This window comes from Triturus cristatus, chromosome 7, assembly GCF_964204655.1.
Source record: "Triturus cristatus chromosome 7, aTriCri1.1, whole genome shotgun sequence".
Lineage (NCBI taxonomy): Eukaryota > Metazoa > Chordata > Amphibia > Caudata > Salamandridae > Triturus > Triturus cristatus.
Window position 1 is genome coordinate 1,787,259,087 of NC_140590.1, and position 17,936 is coordinate 1,787,277,022.

Consider the following 17,936-nt stretch of genomic DNA (forward strand, 5'->3'; position numbering starts at 1 on the left):
AGCAGACTAATTCTGCAGGACGGTTTAAACTTGAAAAATCCTCCTTGATATCGTGGCTAGCGTATGTGGCACGTGATTTGCGGGCCCTAGGGTGGTCTGAACTGTATGATAAGTTGCCTGTTTTAACTCGTTCAGTGGGTAAAAAGGTTGAAACAGCTTTTAGGCACACGCTGGCATCAAAACATGAGGACCTGGCACTAACAAAACACTGTTTGCAACATGCAATCTTAGTGCAAACTGTCAGTATCATGGAACCTAATTTAACCTGGAATATGACACGCAATCAAGGAAAAGCGGCGATAATTTTATCGCCTGATTAGCAAGCTCAAGCTAACGCGTGGAACCTTGCGTTAGTGCAGGAATTCCTAACGCCCAGCTTTGCATCTCTAATGAGATGCAATGTGGGCATTCCTGACCTGACATGACAGGAGAAATGTCGCTAAGCGACATTTCTCCTATCATCAAGACCCACGCTACGAAGCATAGTGGCAGGAAAAGTAGCGATAACCCCTGTTATCGCTACTTTCCCTACGCCTGCTTCAGGACTGACTTAGCCATGATATCCTATGGAAGGTGGATATCATGGCTAAGTTTGTGAGGCCCTATCAACAAGCTAACGCCCCATTTTGTGAGATTATCGCTGGGTTTCCAGCGAAAATCTCACGTTAGGCAGTTTGCGCTAGGATTTTTATCGCTTTTGAGATAAGCGTTGCTAATAGCACGCTATCTCAGCGAGAAAGTCCACGCTAGCCGGCGAAAATTATCCTAGCGCTAAGTGCGCTTAGCGATAATTATCACCGGTTGTTGCTGATATGCCCCTTGGATCTGCCCCCCTGTGATTGTAACAATATAACGATTCACAATAATTTACATGTTATTATGCTTTTCTTTTTTCTCTCAAAACCTTTTAATGGTAAAATAGTATTTAGTGACTTAAATGCTGCGCTGTTAAATGACTTTCAATGTTACTGTGAGCCAAGAATTATGAGAGACAAGAGAAGCTGCAGGAGTAGGAGCAGTGTTTGTAGACAGTTCCAAACAGCACCACCATTAAGTATGAATTTCATTTCAGAAAAGAGCTGCACTATATTCTTCATATTCAGTTTTATATATGCCGTTTCCCTGATTCCCCAAATCCTGACATTGAGACATATTTGTGTAGGGAAACGGCCTTTACCACGAAGGCTTTCTACGCATTACGTTTACAATGGTACACTTACCTCGTAAACATCTTTACAACGCGTATTGCTTCCACGACCGTCTTTACCCCGCATGCAACGTCTTCACAGAACGTCTTCTTCCTCATCCGTTTAAGTCCTTTTTTAGTGTCGGCGAAGACGTGAGAAAAAGGGAAAAAAAAGAAAAAAGGGGGCTTGGAGTGGTCTCCCCCCCCAAAAAAAAATGCATGGTAAAGGAATAATCGAGGTAAAGGATATGCGTAGAAAAATCATTCCGTTGTAACGCATGCGTGGTAACGGCATGCGTTGCAACGGAATGCGTAGTAACGACATATATTCGTTTGTGTATATTGCATACATTCTTCTGGGTAACATGTTCAGTGTAAAGGTCTTGAGTAGGGATAAAGTGCATGGTTCAAGGACACCAATGGGAGAGTGCAGCCATTTCCAATGTAGGGTTCCCATCTAATTTCTTATTGTCTGAAATGTTTTAATCATGTGCCACTGGTCCTCGAGCTCTCAGGTCCAAAGACTTGCAGTACGGGCAAGATGGGTGACTGATGCATAACTGAAATCAGGAGACACATTGAGACACATTCATTATTACGAGCTGGTTCCTTACCTTCCCTCTCTCCTTTACTTTCTGCAGCTGGCGGGTGATGACGCCAGCTCGGAGTCCTTGCCCAGGTAGATCTCCATTGAGATGCTCTTCTGATGCTCGTCCACCATGGTGACCTTGATGCCTTTCCCTTCCAGAAGGTCACTCTTCGTGAGGATGTTCAGATCCAGCTCTGGGGCCGGCAGCTTGTGTCCTCCATTTTCTTTACATATTCACTCACCTCCTTCTGCTCAGGCTCAGTTAGTTTAAGTTTTTCTCCTTCAACTGGTGTCTTCTTCATCTTCCTTTTGTGCTTTTGTTCTATGAAGAACCTCTCAGTCTTGTTTCTTCCGTGAATATTGTCGATGGTCTTTCTTCCCTACATGCTTCTATTTATCAAACTAGTTGGGCGGCTGAAAAGCAAGCTATGAAGTTATCACTCAGGTTTTGGGATATCGTATCCAGCAAGTTAACTTTCACTGCCTCCACATCTGGAAAAAGCTGGCGTCCATCATCCTTGTAGTCAGTGGCAGAAAGGAACCCATCACATTCCTTAATCATAAATGGAATGACTCTATTTTCAATAACATCTTGAGTTGTGGCAGAATGTAGCATTGGCACAAAGTCAGCCAGACGTTTCCCGACAGCAACACTGAGCTTGAACCCTTCTTGGATAACTCCTCTCGCGTTGGCCTTCTCCAGGATTTGCAGGATGCCATCTTTCATGCTGTTGAGGTGAGTGAAGAACTTGTTCAAGGTGTTGTAGTCTTCATGGACATTAGTGACCACCGACTGGCAAGCATCTGCCAATATATTGTTCATGATCTGTTTATGGGTGTCTCGAATCTGAAAAGTGGCTGGATCCATTGAGTAGACCTTGTGTCACTTTCACAACGGCCTGTGCAGCCTTTTTAATGATGTTAAATCCTGCAGTTATGAGTGACAGCCCAATACTAACGGCTTGGGATAGTGCCCATTCTGCCCAATCGAATGCACCTTTTATCATCCTTTCGATCCCGATATCATGTCCGACACACCTTCAGAAATCAGACCCACTCCGAACTGACTAGCCGCCCCACAGCTGATACCACACACAAGAGTGCCAGCAGGGACCTGCAATGCTCCCACAATAAAGCACATGAGAGAAGTGATGCAGAATTCAGGCTTCAGACACAAGGGACAGGATATAGTCATACAGCACAATAAGCTCGTCGGTGGTTGTAGGGTTATGATCAGTTGACATAGAGAAGACAGCCTCGTCCTTGGTGATAGCATTATTATTAATATTTTGAAGCTACAGACCTGCCAATGTAATCGATCCGGGACTTGAACAGGCACTTGCGGGTCTGCATTTGTTTTGTGAAGTTGGGATCGTCTTTGTTGTGAGCTTCAATCTTGGCTATGCAGGACGTCTGGCAGCCAACTATAGTGTTTGGCACCTCGGATATATAGACATCGATCACTTCCTTAGATTCTTTTAAAAGGTCTATTGCCTTCTGCATGTAGCCTTCCTGTCCCTGATTGTAGAGTGAGACAGCACGGTACGCCCATCAGTCTTCTCTGCTTTCTGCGCCCCATACGCCCATGCTTTGTTCCGAGTGTGGAGGTACATGCGAGCCAATGCTTGTTTGATGAAATCTTAGACATTATCTGATTCTCCTCACTGGAGGATGTCTACTCCCCTCTGGATCTCTTGGCCAAGGTCTTTCTTTGGCTCTTTGATATCCTTATGTTCATCTATGTCTTTTTCATGTAGTGGGAGCCAAAGGGCCAGCTCTCCTTTAAGGCATTCAGAGCTGGGCGGTGGTCAAGCTTTGTCTTAGAGTAATAAAAGATGCAATCACCCTTCGGTAAATCAGAAGTCATGCAAATGTCTCGTTTTTCCTCCTTATTGTAATTCTGTTGAAAAACATTTAGATTTTCACAAAAAGTCTCCAATGGTTTCTCTCACATCTGTACATCCAGAAACGCATCACTTTCCATGTCTGTGATACGCTCCTTCCCGTAGTCTGCTCTGAGCTGTCTCATGACTTCTATAGGTTGCCCCTGACATGACGGCAACAAGCTTTCAAAGTTTAAAATCATCTGGACCATCCCTGGGTTTCCTTAGATAGGTACGACTAAATGTTTGCTTTTCAACTCTCATGTTTGTGGGAAAACGGGTGAGAATAACAAACAACCCTCCACTTTCTTTGACATCTTTAGTGATTTTAACATCTGTACCTCTTCCACCGAGGTTTGTGGCAATGATAACATCTCCAGAACCTAATATTCTCTTTTCAATATTGTGCTTATCACTTCTGGTGTACAGGGCTATTTTACATGATTCAGAAACAACCTTTAGATCTATTAACTCATTTTGTTGCATTTCGGCTGTTTTTACATATTCGCAGGCAACTAAATTCGCTTGAGCTTTGCCCCCCTGATTTGGACATGTGCGCTTCTTCACGCTCGCATAAATACTTTTGATCCATTCGTCACGCCCTCCTTCGACCTGAAGAGTTAGTAGCTCAGTCTTCTTGGTGCAGCGATGAGTAGGCATGACACGACTAGACACCCTGTAGTGTTTGTTCAGGGATTCAACCTCTGCCTCAACACCATCATGCCTGTGCCTTTAGTGTATCGTTGAAGGAAATGGAAATTTGACATGAATTGGTGACAACGGACAGTGGTGAGATTGACAGCTGGTGCTTCAGCTCCAGAAACTGCTGTAAGCCGTCACCCCAGTGCTTGTTCTTCTCAAGCACACCGGCGGCTTTGAAGTCCACTGGGATGATTGAGTGGTATTCATGGATGGGCGTGTTGGTCTTCACTCCTCTCATATCAGTAGTTGATTCTATCATGTACTCTCGATCCTTCACCATTATGAGGGCCTTCAATGCATTTCTCACCAAGACCTTCAACCTGTTCTGGGTATACTCCACCAGGTAGGCTGGCAGGAGAATTACTTTTCCATCCTTATTCTCTTGTTTATCTGGTGGTTCATAGGCATCTGAGTACCTGATTCTTGATTCCAGTTCACTGAGGGCTCCTTTCACTAGATCCTTGCGGCTCATCAACTCACAGGCAAGGCCATGTTCCTGGAGAAGAATGCGAATCTTGACATGCTCAGTTGTGGATTTCTGTTAAGCTGTGGTGGTATTGTCTACCTTAGAGTTGTTTGATGTGGCATTCTTAGCTGTAAAACTGTTCTCTGATGTAGAGTTGTTGATGAATGTGGAGTTAGAGTCTGATGTGAAATTGGCTGATGTAGAATTGTTCTCAAAAGCAGATGCTTTACCATCCTTTACCTCATAACACTCAAAGACAACAACATCTTCTAGAATTTGTTGAAAGATAGACAAAATATTTCTCTGCTGATCAGGTCCAAGTTTTTCCATTATTTCCTTGATTGCAGAGTATTGGAAGTCGAAATCTCAGTCGCGCCCCACTGTCACTTATGCGTGACCCAGGACTCCCAACTCAACTTTAGGCCAAGTAAGGACACCGTTTGAGATAGCCCTGCTCACCCCCTTAGTAGCTTGGCACGAGCAGCCAGGCTCTCCAAGGCACGTGTGTACAGTATCTGCAACCACACCCACTGCAACCCACTGATGACACCACAAATGGACTCCACACGAGTTTGATAAAACAAGAATAGACCTTATATAAAAAGATAGACGATCAGACCACACGATACAAAAGCCAACATATAATACAGGGTAATATTCGTTCTGGCTTGTTGGTAGGTTCAAATCCCAACCACCACTTTTGAAATGTTATGCTGGTCGTAATGCTGGAATCACATACGCTGCAATCAATGAACAATCGTGCTCTGTGTAACAATACACTCCTGTGCTGGGCAAAGGAGAAATCATACAATGAGTAATGACACACCCCAGTACCTTGCAAGGGGAGAAATAATGCAATGCATACTGCTACAATACTGTACTGTGCAATGAAGGAATAATGCAATGCATCACACCCCAATTACGTACTTTGTAATGAAGAAATGATGCAATGTACACCGCTACAATCATGTACTTTGCAATGAAGGAATAATGCAATGCGTAGCTTCAATCATGTACTTTGCAATTAAGAAATAATGCAATGCGGCCCGCTACTATCCTGTACTTTGCAAAGGAGAAATAATGTACTGAGGAGCGCTACAATCGTCTACTTCCTTATACAGGAATAATGTCAGGAGTCATAAGACAGTTTGGCAGTTCGTTAGCAGCAATATTGGCAATGTGTATTACGAAAGTCAGCCTCTTCGATAACAGTTGCCCCCCACACAGATCAATGATGACACACAGTACAGCTTCCCACTCGGGCCCCGGTACTTCCACTCCTCTGCTCAGTACGGGCCGAAAACTGAGCCGAAGCAAAGGCTCATGACGCCAGCAGGACTGAGAGGCCGAGAGTGTGTCCCTCCAAGCCTGCACCCCACACAGGCAATGCTCAACATTACCTGGGGGTGCGACCCCCTCTCCTCTCCTCCTTCCACGAACTGGGTCTTCCGTGTAGAACCAGATGACCAGGCGCTCCTCACCAGCACCTCCAGTGCACCCCGACACGCACCCTGCGCGTCTGAGAATTGCTTCACTTCTGATGCACATTATGACCAGGCGCTCCTCAACAACGCCTCCTGTGCACCACGACACGCACCTTGCGCATCTGAGACTCACTCCACCTCCGATGCACTCGTTAACCTGGCGCTCTTCACTAACGCCTGCGGTGCACCACAACTCACACCATGCGCGTCTGAGACTCACTTCACCTTCGGTGCACACGTTGACCAGGCGCTCTACACCAATGCCTCAGGTGCACCACGACACGCTCCCAGTGCATCCGAGTCTCGCCTCACCTTTGTGTGTCCAAGATCACAGGGCACACATTCTGAGGGTCTCAAGCTTCCACAACAGGTGCCCACCGCGTCGCTTGAACTCTCCGGAAACGATTATGTTCCTGTGTTTCAAACAGGGAGCCAGCTCACCTCGAGCCCTTGGGGTTACAAGACACAGCACAAAGCAAAGTCTTCTTCAAGCAGGGGGACCCTGGTGTATGAAGCACAGTCCCAACAGCCTCTTCCTTGGTTAAAACAGCAAACTGCAGACCAAATCCAGATCACAAAGAAAGGATTGGTCCTTCCCAGTAGTCTATTCAGTTGCTCCTTCCTTAGCAGAGGTTCCTCTTGACCACAAAATGGGTCCAAGCCTTTCTAGTCTCAATCCATTTTGATTCCTATTCCAACGTTCAGGGGCCTCAGCACTCATAGTTATACCCCTCAATGTCTTTGAAGTTCGTTGTGCACAGGGGTCCCTGACCCCTGTCTAAATCAGTTGTGGGTATCTCCCTCCTAATGTCGCCTTTCTCCCTTTGATACTGGGGGATCTGGATCCTGAATCACTCAGCTGGAGATGGGTCAATTGTTTTATAGCTGCAACCCAGGCCTCTTCACCTCCCGGGTTTTCTCCTACACCCTCTCTCCAGATGCAGGTCAGCCTGGTGCCATCTCACCCCTCCGCTCTAAGATTCAGAAAGTCAATCCACATGCAGCAGGGACACACAGAAATGCTTAAAGCACAAAACTCAGCCACTTTCTAAAAGAGTGGTTTCTGAACACACAGTGACAAAATCACCTTCATAGAAAGATGTGTTATGACACTGTGAGTTCATACATACTAAACTTCACCACTCCATTTTAATCCCATGAGAAACTAGGCTAACAATCACAATACCCAGCCTCCCCCATTCTGTCCTATTGGCAGAATGGCTTTTCACCAGTGAAAACAAAATGGAGTTTTTTTCACTTTCAGGATATAACACACACCTTAGGATATGTCCTGACTTTTACCCACGTTGCACCCTACCTAGGGGTTACCTGGGACCTACCAAAGGGGTGCCCACTGTGTGCGCAAAAGGGAAAGTAAGGCCTGGCACTCAATGTCTTTGAAGTTCATTGTGCTCAGGGGTCCCTGACCCCTGTCTAAATCAGTTGTGGGTATCTCCCTCCTAATGTCACCTTTCTCCCTTTGATACTGGGGGTCTGGATCCTGAATCACTCAGCTGGAGATGGGTCAATTGTTTTATAGCTGCAACCCAGGCCTCTTCACCTCCTGGGTTTTCTCCTACGCCCTCTCTCCAGATGCAGGTCAGCCTGGCGCCATCTCACCCCTCCGCTCTGAGATTCAGAAAGTCAATCCACATGCAGCAGGGACACACAGAAATGCTTAAAGCACAAAACTCAGCCACTTTCTAAAAGAGTGGTTTCTGAACACACAGTGACAAAACCACCTTCATAGAAAGATGTGTTATGACACTGTGAGTTCATACATACTAAACTTCACCTCTCCATTTTAATCCAATGAGAAACTAGGCTAACAATCACAATACCCAGCCTTCCCCATTCTGTCCTATTGTCCTGTCCTATTGGCAGAATGGCCTTTCACCAGTGAAAACAAAATGGAGTCAGGATATAACACACACCTTAGGATATGTCCTTACTTTTACACACGCTGCACCCTTCCTAGGGGTTACCTGGGACCTACCAAAGGGGTGCCCACTGTGTGCGCAAAAGGGAAAGTAAGGCCTGACAAGTGGTTGCACTTGTCAGGACAACATGCTTACTTAGCAAACTGTGCTCAGGCCCTACACTGCAGGTCTGAGTTCTCTTCTCCGCGCACCTTTACATTACTAGCCCTGGCAAACACAGTGCACATCACTAGGGACTTTACTAGTAAGGCTACATACTAATCATGGCCAACCAATTGCCAATACACTTTACACAGGGAACCTTTGGTACTTTGACACTGATCAGCAGTGGCAAATTACCCAAAGCATCTAGGCTTCTACACGGGGGCTTTCCTACACCCCCCCCAGGTCCATGGGTGGTGCTACTGATCCGTGGAGGTACTGCTTATTCTTCCTCCCCCTCTTTGGAGACAAGGGGCTAGCCAGCAACCCCTCCTCACTACTCTGGGATCGCCTTGTGCCACTTGGCCCTCCTTCCCTCTCTGGGTCCTTTTCAGGCCCCTGGACCCATGACCAGGGGTCCGGTTCTTGGGCAGGCTCCCGGGAATCAAGGACCCCATACCTCATCCTGGGGTGGCGCAATCCTGGAAAATAATTTCTGAGCCTTGGCTCTCCTGGGACAAAATTGGACAACCCCTCCAAACCATTTACCATGCTAACCACTGCCCAATCATCCAGTGCACACCTGTACTCATCCGCACTTGGCACTGTCTGTGCGCTGTCACCGTTCAAACTGGACTCTGCTTGTTTACCCTTAATGTCCAGTTCCCTCATGCTTAACTCATGAGCGAAGAGAATCCTTTTCTCTTCCAATGTGATAGCGTTCCTGCTCTCCACTGCTTGGATTTTAAGTTTTAACACCTCCAACTCATGCAGCCTGACCCTTTGGTTTTCCTCCAACTCCTCTGGTGAAAAACTCCTCCCTGAATGGCTACTACCAGCCCCTGAGGCTGGTCCCTCCACTGGCAAATTCTGTGGACCAAAACCATTTACTGGGTCATCCTCATCCACCTCACCATCACCAGTCTCCTGAGCCTCTTTGGCTTCCCACCAGGCCCTCAAGGACACTTGCAGCTCTTCCTTTTTGGCGCTACCCTTCATGTGACATCCCAGAGATCTGCAGAATGTCCTCAACTGATCAACCTTGTAGGTATACAATGCCTCAATGTTAAACTCTAATTCAGCAGCCACAGCCTGTCTCAGGCTCCTGAGACATGATGTGTGGTTTCAAGGTTACTCAACAATAGACCCACCATTTTCAAAACAATTTGTTGCTACGTCATGGTCTGTGATCAATTTATGATATCCACCAATTACTGTGAGTGGTTTTTCACATACCCTGTTCAATCATGTTAGGATCGTATCCCACCGCTGACACCAAATGTTGGAAGCCAGAGTCCCAGTCTCGCCCCTCTGTCACGTATGCATGGCCCAGGACTCCCAACTCAACGTTAGGCCAAGTAAGGACACCGTTTGAGATAGCCCTGCTCACCCCCTTAGTAGCTTGGCAAGAGCAGCCAGGCCTATCTCCAAGGCATGAGTGTACAGTATGTGCAACCATGCCCACAGCAACCCACTGATGACACCACAAATGGACTTCACACGAGGTTGATAAAACAAGTATAAACTTCATATAAAAAGATATACGATCAGACCACACGATACAAAAGCCAACATATAATACAAGGTAATATTTGTTCCGGCTGGTTGGTAGGTTCAAATCCCAACCACCACTTTTGCAATGCTATGCTGGTCGTAATGCTAGAATCCCACACGTAATGGATGAACAATCGTGCTCTGTGTAACGATACACTTGTGCTGGGCAAAGAAGAAATAATACAATGCGTAACAACACACCCTGGTACCTTACAATGGGAGAAATAATGCAATGCGTACAGCTATAATCCTGTACTGCGCAATGAAGGAATAATACAATGCGTCACACCCCATCTACGTACTTTGCAATGAAGAAATAATGCAATGCTCACCACTACAATCGTACGTTGCAATGAAGGAATAATTCAATGCGCAGCTACAATCATGTACTTTGAAATAATGCAATGCAGGCCACTACAATCCTGTACTTTGCAAGGCATAAATAATGCACTGGGTAGCGCTGCAATCATGTACTTCGTTATGCAGGAATAATGTCAGGCGTCATAAGTCAGTTCGGCAGTTCCTTGAAAACAATATTGGCAATGTGTATTACGACAGTCAGCCTCTTTGATAACAGTTGCCCCCCACACGGATCAACGATGACACACATTACAGCTTCCCACTCGGGCCCCGGTACTGCCACTCCTTTGGTCAGTACGGGTCCCAAACTGAGTCGAAGCAAAGGCTCACGTCGCCAGCAGGACTGAGAGGCTGAGAGAGTGTCCCTCCGAGCCCGCACCCCGCCCAGGCAATGTCTCCTCTCCTCCTTCCACGAACTGGGCCTTCTGTGCTGAACTTTCCCAAAAGGGCCTCAGCAGGTCTGCCTGGCTGCTCAGCTCCTCTGGGGCTGTCGGTCCGGGCCGCGACTGTTGAGTAGGTCTCAGGCAGCCGGGGGGCACACATACCCTATGCCCCTAAAATTGCTTTTACTCTGGATGCACGTTCACCACAGCACCCTCCAGGTCTCCTCGGGCATGAAGCCACACACACAACGCTGATGGGTCTTCACTTTGACTCAGAGTAAATGCTAACCAGGCACTCCCTCCTGCGGTCTCAATTTGCACCAAGACACGCACACCATGCTGCAAAGACTCACTTTCTTCTGGTGCACACGATGATCAGCGGATCACCTCCAAAGTCCCAGGTTGCACCAAAGCACGCATGCTGCTTCACTGAGGCTTACTCCAACTCTTGGTGCTCCGATATCCAGGCGCTCTTCACCTACGCCTCCGGCCGCACCTCGACACGCTCATCATGTCTGAGCCTCACTTCTCCTGCGGTGCACCCGATTGCCAGGCGCTCTTCACCAGCACCTCCGGTGCACACCGACACATACCCTGCACATCCGAGACTCGCTCTGCTTCCGATGCACACATTGACCAGGTGCTCCTCACCAATGCCCCCTGTGCACCACCACATGCACCCTGTGCATGCAAGACTCACTCCACCTCCGATGCACCCGCTAACCCGGCGCTCTTCACAAGCGCCACCGGTGCACCACGACACGCACCATGCGTGTCCGAGACTCACTTTTCCTTCGGTGCAAACATTGACCAGGCGCTCTTCACCAACGTCTCCGGTGCACCACGACACCCTCCCAGCGCATCCGAGTCTCGCTTCACCTTCAAGTGTCCAAGATCACAGGGCACACCTTCTGAGGGTCTCAAGCTGCCACAACACGCACCCACCCCATCGCTTGAACTCTCTGGAAACTTTTATTTTCCTGTGTTTCAAACAGGGAGCCAGCTCACCTTGGGCCCTTGGGGTTGCAAGACACAGCACAAAGCACTGTCTTCCTCAAGCAGGGGGACCCAGGCGCACGAAGCACAGTCCCAACAGCCTCTTCCTTTGGTTAAAACAGCAAACTGCAGACGAGCCCCAGATCACTAAGCAAGGATTGGTCCTTCCCAGCACTCTATTCAGTTGTTCCTTCCTTAACAGAGGTTCCTCTTGACCACGAAATGGGTCCAAGCCTTTTCAGTCTCTTTTAAAAAAAAATATTTTTATTTGATTTTGCAGCAGTTTAACACACCCCTAAACCAACCCCCCGCCCTCCCAGGTGAGACACCTAATAATACAGTATCAAAATTGTATGTTCACATAAATTCATAGTCATGTTACATTATACATTATCCCCAGCAATATATCATTTTCGAATAAATCATAAAATTGAATATATTTCACGATATACTAGGTGTCGATTTGGGATTGACACCATTCTATTAATGGGGGCCAAATTCTCAAACCCCTTTTTCCGCCGTATCCTCCCTTTCCATTTGTAAATAGCAGCCTCCAGATTAGAGATTGCAAGTAGCCTAGCCAACCACTGATGAAAAGACGGAGCATTGGAATCCAGCCAGGCCGAGGCTATGCACATTCTTAAAACCGACATAGCAATAAAAATAAGTTCATGACCCGGCCTGGGATTGCTAGGGTCTGTCGCTCCCAATATTATAACTTCACTGGACAGAGCAATCTCACTTTGTAATACGGTCGACAAGAACTTCTCAATGTTTTGTTTTAGAGATGTTAGTCCATCACAGGTAGAGAAAATATGTACACAATCGGCATTGAATAGCATACATCTAGGGCAACATGTCCCCTTACCACTTCCCCATTTGGCGATCTTCTCTGGAGTATAGTATAAAAAGAAGCATGTTTTATAGAACTGCGCTTGGAGTTTTGTGGACATAAGAATTGTTTGAAACATTGAATATGCATAATGAAATTTATCCATAGTTGTGCCAATTTTCCCCTGCCATTTCTGGGATGTTTTCTCCAGATCATCCGTAAACAGCACATTTATAAGGGAATATATTCCCCCGATTGTATTTTTTTTAATGTGAATTAATGTTTCTACTAAGGTTATTTTTTCCGGTAGAGTCCTTCCCCCCACCCTTCGTACCAGAAAGTCTCTAATTTGAAGATATTTAAAAAAATCCCGCCAGGCCAGTCGAAAATTTTCTCTTAGTTGCTCAAAGGATTGTATCCCTGCAGGGGAGAGGAAGCACCCAATGTGATTTATACCTGCCTCGTTCCATTTGCTGATGTGATTGTCTTTAAAGATCTCCGTCAGAACCGGATTATCCCTTAAGGGAGTATAAAATGATATTCGTCCAATACCCAACATTCTTCTCACAGCTTTCCATACCTTAAACCCGTTAATCAGTGTTTTAAGTTTCACTTTTTTATGGTAGCTGTCATGTAAATGTCGCCAAAGATATCCGTTATTTTTATTGCCCAACGTTAATTGAAAAATAGATGGCGAGTCACCCCCTGGTATCATTTCTATCCCAGTATTCTGTAATAGTTCATGGCTATAAAGTAGCACAGATGCCCACTAGTATGCTTTTAAATTTGGGAGAGCCAATCCACCTCTTTCCTTTGACAGGGTCAATAATTTATACGCCCGGCGAGGTTGTGCATATGCCCAAATAAAGCTTAAGAAGGTGCGTTCCATAGATTTGAACCATTGATCTGAGAATTCCAAACATATAGCTCTAAATAGATATAACATTTTAGGGAAAAACACAATTTTCAAGGCATTGGCCCTGCCAATTAGGGATAGATGTAGATTGTCTAGGCGGCGGAGATCTTTCTGCATGGTGCCCAGCATTGGATTCATGTTTAAATCCACCAGATTCTCCAGTTTAGATGTAATGCAGATTCCTAAGTATATAGCTTTATCCACAACTCGAGGGTCACACATCTCGCTTTTCTTATTCAGCACGATCTGTGTTTTCCCCTGATTGAGAGCATATCCGGATACAAGCCCAAATTTATTAGCCTCGCATTCGATAACAGACATAGCTGTGCTAGGATCAGCTGTTACAACAGCAATGTCATCAGCATAAGCCAGGATCTTGGTTGGATACTCCTGCGACAAAATTGGTGCTATTTCACTGTTTCCCTCTAGTCTACGAATAAAGGAATCAATATAGATCGCAAAGAGCAATGGCGAACATGGGCACCCTTATCAAGTTCCACGAGATATAATCAACTCTTTAGTAAGGCTACCGTTCACCATTACCATGGCCCTGGGATTCACATACAGTTTTTGCACAGCATGAATAAACCCTAGCTTAATTCCAACCCTAGACATTGCAGCCCACAAAAATTACCATGAGACCCTATCAAAGGCCTTCTCGGCATCGAGAAGAACCAATGCCATAGGGTCTCCTGTACATTCCATGCTATCAAACAAGGTGATCACTTTCTGAATGTGGTTAGTAGTTGATCTCCCTGGAACAAAGCTGTGTTGGTATTTAGCGATTACTTTATGAATAATCAAATAGGGTGATATGAGCCTAACTGATCTGGGGGCTTGTTTTTTTTAGGAAAAATAATTATCTTTGCCCTAGACCAAGAGTTTGGAGGTTATCCCCTTTAAAAATATGTACGATTAAGTCAAATAAAATACCTTTAATCTGATCTATAAACACTAAATAGAATTCCGAAGGTATATTATCCAGTCCTGTTGCTTTCCCTTTTGGTAAATTTTGGATTGCAGTTACAGTTTCTTCTATGTTGGGGATTTCGTCTAACGTAAGCTGATCTTCTTTGTCAAACCTGTCGGTACCTCCTCCATCTAAATATCTCTCAATCTTTTCTGGGTCCCTCCCCCCCTCTTCAGTGTGCAGGGTACTATAAAATCGCCAAAATGCCTCTATAATTCGTTCAGGATCAGCTATTTGGCCTTCCACTGGGTCCTGTATTTCCCGTATCAAGTTTACTGAGGCCTGCTGTCTCGTACGAATAGCCAGCTGGTGGCCCACTTGCTCATTAACCTCATACAACATCTCTTTATGAGCGGTAGCTTTTTTTATGGCTTTAGCAGTGAAAATATTTGTAATTGCGGTCTTTGCGATTGCCACCAGATTTTGTATTCTATTTATTTCTTTTAGCCCATGGCTCCCTTGAGTTGCTCTTATCAACTCTTCTTCAGCAATTCGAAGATTTTCCTGCAGTCTTCTCATATATTCCCTGGCCATTTCGTTAGCCTTCAGTGAATATTTCATTGTTTTTCCTCGAATCCCTGCTTTTAGGGCGTCCCACATAACTTCAATTGATACACTCCCAATATTGTCCTCTTTCATGTGAGCGAAATACTTATCATCTGAAAGCAAGGATTTCTCGAATGTCCATGAAGTAGGTTTTATACTTCCTGGTGTTATTTCTAGGGTGCAAATTAAAGGGTTATGGTCTGAAAGAATTTGAGGACGTTTCTCAATTTGAAACTTAGATCTGAGTGAGTTGGACATCAATATGTAGTCTATCCTTACATGTGTGCGATGCGGATTAGAAAAAAGGTATATCCGGAATCATTAGATTTTAAGATCTGCCAACCATCTACAAGCCCAAGTGTAGAGCACATATGTTTAATTGCCTTAAACACTTTAGGTTTCCAGCCCTTATACTGCCAGTCATCCTTCAGAGACCAATCACTGGGGAGATTGATATTAAAATCCCCACAGATCAGTAAGGGTAGAGGCCAGTGCATGAGTTTGTTAGAAATCTCATGGAAGACTGACGGATCATCGCTATTGCTCCCATAAATAGCACAAAGAGTAGTCTTTTGCCCCTGTCCATCTTGACACTCTGTCATTGCCCAACGGCCAAATTTATCAGCCTTAGAGCGATTAAAAGTGTACCCTGAACTCCTGGCTAATATAGCGACCCCCCGTATCCGCGGACCCTGTGAAGTTGCACAAACCAGTTTATACCCCAGTGTTTTTAAAATATGTATTTGTGTTCCCTCTATGTGAGTTTCCTGTAAGCAAACAACATTCGCACCCATGGTTTGTAATCCTATCCCAACCATTTGTCTCTTTTTAAGGTCATTCAAGCCACAAATATTTAAGAATAGCACTTTTAGGACCCCCATCTAATTAGTTCATGTGGCCCGAGTATGTGCTCTGATTTTTGCATTGCCCCTTTGCTACACCATAACCTGATATTTCCAGCATACCAGTTACCAGCATACCTCAAAATAACCACATGTCTGACCTTCCACCTTGCCCACCCTACCCACCCTAACCCCCCTCGCCCACCCCATCTCCCACCACTTTTATTAGAGGTTACCTGGCCAACACTGGGCCAGGGATGTGACATCCGTCAAACACAACCCCTGCGTGCCCGCTAAGATTCCCCCACTGTAAATTAGCCTTCAGGTAAAAAATACCAGCATAACAGATACCCTAACACAGGGCCTGGTTCCAAGGAGTTCACTTAATTTAGTTTATAGCCTTTGCATATCGTATTTTGTCCAAGATTGACAAATCAGGGCATTTCTGTTACTAGATTAAAAATTTTACTATGTCCCGAAATTTCCTCTAGATATTCTTTCGCCTGTATTTCAGAAAAAAAGCTGCGGGTAGTCCCTTGATGGACAACTTTCAGTCTGGCTGGATTTTGGAGATATACCATTGTCCCAAGCTTTTGAAAGGGATCAAAAAGCTGCCGCATTCTCCACCTGCGCTCGACTGTAGCATGTGCAAAGTCAGGCCTAGTGAAAAAAGTTATTCCATCAAACGTCCGCTTGCTTGTGGGTCTGGCCAAATCGTAGAGAGCTTGCCGAAGCAAAAAAATTCCCAAAAATAAGAGTAAGGTCGGGGATGCAGTTGGGATGCCGAGCTACGCTTCCCGGGAGACAAAGGAAACCGGTGGGCTTTTTGAATTTCCTTGTCCCAATCCCAGGATTGTAGTTCGGGAAATGATCCTTTAAGAAGCGAGTTCATGAATTTTCTGGGACCATCTTTTTCAGCCCCCTCCGGAATCCCTAGGAAGCGGAGGTTATTACATCGCTGCCGGTTTTCCTGCTCCTCCAGCTTCCACGTGAGATCCTTAAGTACCCCCTCATGTTCATCAGACTTAGTTTTAAGTGAGGAGACATCCTTCTCTAGTTGTTCTGCTCTTACTTCCACTGAGGCCATTCGATCAACAATTTCGGCACAAGTTTTGCTCACTTTCCTGACTGCCCCTTGCAATTTCTTTGCTGCCAGGCGAAATCTGCGACTATCAGCTTTGGCTTCTGCCTGAAAGCTCTTGATAGACTGCAGAATGTCTATCAAAGCTGGTTCGGTTCTTGGGACGCCATGCGCCCCCATTTGACTAGTGTCAGTGTCAGTAATTGTTTGATTACCCCCCGAAGCTGCCGTGGCATTCGAGAGAATAGTAAGCGATGTAACATTGTAATCCCACTTCAAATCTGTGGCGTTCACTTTATCCGTTACATCATACTTTTTGCAGTGGTCTCTATTTTTCACTTCTGTAACTTTTTAGAGACAAGTTTAGTTTTCTGCGGATCAGTATTTGAGCTGATATACCACTTGCCCTGCTCCTCTCCGCTGGACAAGGAAATGCTAATGTCAGACATCTCCGAATCTTCTGTGAGAGAGTAAAATTGATCCTGATTGTCAGGTGTTTTCAGCATATGATCCTGCCATGTACTATGAGTGTCTTGGGGTGATAGTACAGCCTTTGAGCGTACCTCCTCAGGAGTATTTGGCCCCTCCCTAGAGATAGCGTTTCCCCGCAGAATAGAAGATACCAGATCATTTGTTTTTTTGCCATGGGATGCGGGGAAGGTGGTGTCTGGAAGCAATAGATCCCTCAGTGCTTCTTCTTCTATCTGCACAGGCACAGGAATTTTTATAATTACTCCAGAGAATTCAACCGATTGTGTAGAAGCGCCTCCCTCCCCATTCTTAACATTCATGGCACCAAAGCTGCTGGTAATCAGTGGCTGAGAGCAGTCAGTTTCTTTATTTGATCGAGCGGGAGCTTCCTTTTTAGTAGTAGCGATATTTACCATCGCACTCTCTCCGGGGCTCTTATCAGCACATTCCCCTTTCTCCCCTTTCTCTCCCCCAATTTTGCCTTTCATTATCGAAGTGTCAAGTTTCTTCTGTCGTGATGCTGCTAAGGTTGTGCTGGCCAGCGAGGGTATCATGGCATTTTTGTTTTTTGCTACACGCCCCCCTCTTCCAGCC

General features: G+C 45.7%; 1 protein-coding gene and 1 pseudogene across 1 annotated transcript in view; both read right to left on the minus strand.

The window, feature by feature from the left end:
* The window catches only part of LOC146813130 (olfactory receptor 5V1-like), a 109,962-nt gene that overhangs the window by 78,120 nt on the left and 13,906 nt on the right, over positions 1-17,936 (minus strand). The window lies entirely within an intron of this gene.
* Positions 1,673-17,051, minus strand: LOC146813131 (uncharacterized; annotated as a pseudogene).